The 3,355-nt window shown below is 39.7% G+C and overlaps 1 gene segment (V, D, J or C); it reads left to right on the forward strand.

Annotated features, from left to right (window-relative positions):
* The window catches only part of LOC116670019 (Ig kappa chain V-III region MOPC 63-like), a 62,121-nt gene that overhangs the window by 57,954 nt on the left and 812 nt on the right, over positions 1-3,355 (forward strand).

Below are 3,355 nucleotides of genomic sequence, written 5' to 3' on the forward strand. Positions count from 1 at the left end.
TTTGCAAAGTTCCCCAAAGGCCTTTGTGCGCAAGAATAGATACAGACTGCCCTCTTGGATGCCCCTAGATATAATATCATAGAGAGCCCTCTCCTGAGGCCCAATGGGCAAGAAAACATGATGATGTATCTTCTGGTTGACCTTTAATGTGGAGAAGCCACAACAAGAGAAGCCTTTATGAAACAGTCCTCTAACTGTTGAAAGGAGGAGAAGACAAACCGTCCAGGTGGGGTTTGAGCTCACAAACTCACAATGTGCTTTAGAAATAAAGTTTGATTGATTGACAACCTTTAGACTGTGAAACTGCATTTTTACCAGCTGAGCTGAAAGAAATCTACGATGTTGAGTGACTCTCACACAGAGAAGAATCAGACTTTGTCAACATTTTTCAGTGCAAATCTGTGTTAGTCTGTAAACTTTGTCTCTCTGCTAGTTCCAGTCTGACCTTCTTTGTCTCTCTGGTTTTGGAGTTTATCAGAGCTGGACATGGTCTAGTGTTAAAGGACACCAACTGGGGACGCAGAGACTTTGGCTCAAATTCCACCTAAGGTATGTTACACAGGTGTGTGTGTTGAATGTGTGTGGTTTCATTTATCTGCTCCAAAACAACAAAAACTAAAAATTTCAAACCCTGCGATCACAAAAAAATGTCATCGTTGTACGTCTATTTCAGCATGGGAATTTCAAAATTTCCAGCATCAACACCAAGAAAGAACAGAGAACAGGTAAGTCCATGTCAGCCCAGGTGGTTAGCTCACTTAGCAAGAAAGCTAGCTTAACAGGCATTTTTGGCTTAGTTTGTAATCACTCTACATGATCTGCAGTGTTTTAGTCTGCAGGCTGTTGAACTGACTCTGCAGCTGATAGAGGAGCTGATCATCTGACCTCCACTTGCATATTACATATAATATAGTAAATCTGCCTTCTGCATGCTTTCAGTTACAGTTGGTACATTTTTTAAGGAATAACAATCCCTAAAAGATAAAAACTTACTAAAATGCACAAAGCCCAATCACTCAAAACCCAGGTTCATGGAGATAAAGTAGCAACAGGAAGTGAGAAACTGGAAGAAGTCCTTGCTCCAATCTGAAAATGAAACAAAAAGATATATTACTTTGAAGAGAAGCAGAGATCACAACTTGTCGTGTGTGTGTGTGTGTGTGTGTGTGTTGTGTGTGTGTGTGGTGTGTGTGTGTGTGTGTGTGTGTGTGTGGTTGTGTGGTGTGTGTGGTTTTTAAAATACTGCTGCCAGGAGATAAAACGCCCCATCATACACAAACAAAGTCAACAAACAATAATATTGCTAATAAAATAAACGTGACATACAACACGTGTTATGTGCAGATTTCCTTTTTTGCAAGTAAGTTGTGTTTTCTAATGTATGTGTGTGTATGTGTGTTGTGTGGTGGTGTGTGTGTGGTGTGTGTGTGTGTGTGTGTGTGTGTGTGTGTGTGTGGTGTGTGGTGCGTAGTGTGTGTGTTTTTGTGTGTGTGGGTGTGTTGCGGGCTTATAACCTGTCGTGTGTGTGTGCGTGCTTAATAACTGTCATGTCGATGATTGATGCTAATAAAGCTTTCACTGATGAATAACATGATGAAGTTTTTGGTCTTTTAATGATGAAGAGTAGTAAGAAATGTAAAGGTTCCATATCTTCTACTGATACCCCTCTCTGTGGGAAATGAAAAGCTTTGGATTAAACATGTCAATATTACTGTTTCTTCTTTAAAAATGTATAATGATGGTGAAATTAGATAGCAGTGAATGAAAGTAAATATCACCTGTTTTTATCATGCAAAGAAACTTTAACAATATTTTGATCTTGATTTTTTAGTGAGGCAGAAATCATGAGTCAAATATGTGATCAAGCAACATTTGTCTCTTTAGCTTAATCTGAACTGAACACAATGTGGTGTCATTACATGTTTAATAATGTGTTTGATTAAGTGATACCTGTAAATATGTAGAGTTGTGCTTGGTGGCGGTACTGTGAGCTCTGTGTTCGTGGTCGTTGGCCAGGTCTCTTCCTCTTCAGCAGCTGCAGTCGGTTCCTGCTGTCAGCTCAGAGTCTCTGCAGTCTGACTGAGGAGGTTTTTGTACGACGACAATCACTGTGTGACACCCACCACTTGTACCACTGACAGTAATAAACTGCTGCATCTTCCCTGACTTCACTGATGGTCATTGCAGCGTCCACTCCGTTCTCTTCGGCCAGGAATCTGAAGAAATAAGAAATGCACTTGTGGGATTTGTACCAAGTTGAAGCAACTTCGGAGCTTCTCCAGATTTCTGCTGGTACCAGTGTACTAAACTATCTCCATCTGAAAACAACATGAAACTTTTGGGTTGGTTGTACAAGTCAGAGTGACTGCGGATCCAGAGGAGATGGTTACAACAGCAGGTTGAGTCACTGTCACTTGACCATTAGATCCTTAAAAAAACACAACAAACTGTGCTTACATTAGGTAATATTAGGATGTAGAACGGTTTTATCCATCAATTACTAAATGTACGGTATGTGACTGGTATTTGACTTAATTTCAAAAACAATCCCAACCTGTAAGACAGCAGCAGGCCAGCGTCCAGATAGAGGATGGTGAGGAGAGAGTCCTGGTGGTCGTGCTTTCTTCTGTGGTGACTGAACAGATCGAGTCCTGCAGAGTGTGAACCGCCGGACTATAAAACCTCCTCAGTTCCCTGGAGATCAACGACCCTGCAAAGCCTCCTCTCTATGGAAATGATTTCTCTTGCTCTCAACAGAATGAAGGGCAAAGGGGGACACAACATAAGGAGAAACGGCTAGGATATAACAACCGCTATGATTTTTAAGGGACTAGAAGACTCTATATGATCGTTGAAGGTGCAGTTGAGGATTTGAGGATGAGTTTTTGTCCACTGTGGTTGGTATGAGATGTCTGTTTGTCTGCCTTTAAATTACTTCCAGAGTTTATTGAAGATGAATAACATATTTCACTTCTGCTTGAAATGTTTTGTTAATAATTATTATTTGAAAAGAATCATATTAATTCAAATTTGTATTTACTGATATGAAACTTTGAAAAATTCCTTTGTTGCAAGAAGACTGTAACTGTTTCTCTGTCAGGTGAAGAAAAGTAAAGCAAAATTAAAGAAACAATCTTCTTCATGCAAGAATTTCAATCTGTAACATTATTAAAGCCTTGTATATTCAAATCAAGTATAAAGTGTTTTGTGAGATTGGAAAAAGCAGAGAGTTTTCAGTGGATAGAGCTTGTTCCCAGTGCAGGAGGTTTTTGTACTTTTGGTGGAGGAAACCAAACCGCACCGTTGACTGTAAGTACACAGATTTTGTATTTTATACAACCTACAGCAGATATAA

This window comes from Etheostoma spectabile, chromosome 20 (genome assembly GCF_008692095.1).
Source record: "Etheostoma spectabile isolate EspeVRDwgs_2016 chromosome 20, UIUC_Espe_1.0, whole genome shotgun sequence".
Taxonomy (NCBI): Eukaryota; Metazoa; Chordata; class Actinopteri; order Perciformes; family Percidae; genus Etheostoma; species Etheostoma spectabile.